General features: G+C 28.3%; 1 non-coding gene across 1 annotated transcript; it reads left to right on the plus strand.

The window, feature by feature from the left end:
• The first annotated feature begins 311 nt into the window (after nucleotides 1–311).
• On the plus strand, nucleotides 312–415 carry LOC126026368 (U6 spliceosomal RNA). The gene has a single exon (XR_007501664.1). It is a non-coding gene; the product is annotated as a U6 spliceosomal RNA (small nuclear RNA).
• Nucleotides 416–895: the final 480 nt, after the last annotated feature.

Raw genomic sequence — 895 nt, forward strand, 5'->3', positions numbered from 1 at the left:
TGAATTTACATTGTTTTACAATCAGTTCCCATAAACTTACAAAACACATCCAGGATTTATAATAAAAGTGGGAGCAAGAGTTAAACAAATAATCTTCTAAAATGTCATAGGAGAATAAAGGAGAAATGGAATTTTAAAAGTATAGCTTCTAAAATCTGTAAGCCTGTTCTGGTCAGAACCTATCTGACTCAAACCAGTTGCATTCCTTTTTAATTCCCTAATAACATATAATATAGATACTTTTAATCACTTAAAGAGTTATTGAAAAAAAGTGTAATGGAAGTTTTAAAACTTAAAAATTGCTTTATCATGCTCTCTTCAGCAGTACATATACTAAAATTGGAACAATACAGAGAAGATTAGCATGGCCCCTGCACAAGGATGACAAGCAAATTGTGAAACATTCCATATTTAAAAAAAAATTGCTTTGTCATCTTTTTATTGTATGACTAACATCAGAATGCTAATAATTTGATTAAATATGATTTGACACATTCACAAGATAGTTATCAGTTAATTTATTTATATGGGCCTACAGAAGAAAAGTCTTATAAATATGCATTATAATATAATTTTTAAGGAAAAAGCCAACTTTATTTCTTCACTTGTAATTTCTCTGGTAGAGATTTTCACCTTCTATATATTCATGATGATTATTTTTCTCGATGTCTTTCAAAACGGAACTTTAAATGCAAAACTTTGAATAGGAATGATTGCAGTCCTCAGGAAAAAAGAAATGAAAGAAGACCACTTAAAGTAAATTTTTTCTGCAATGTTCTAACAAGATTTGTTATTATAGTCAATTTGGTGTGGCTGGTTGGCATAATTTATTCTCTTATTAATTTGAATTTGAATGAAATGAAAAGTAACAAAAACTATTCTAGCTAGAGAAAAC

The sequence above is a fragment of the Suncus etruscus genome, chromosome 1 (genome assembly GCF_024139225.1).
Source record: "Suncus etruscus isolate mSunEtr1 chromosome 1, mSunEtr1.pri.cur, whole genome shotgun sequence".
NCBI lineage: Eukaryota > Metazoa > Chordata > Mammalia > Eulipotyphla > Soricidae > Suncus > Suncus etruscus.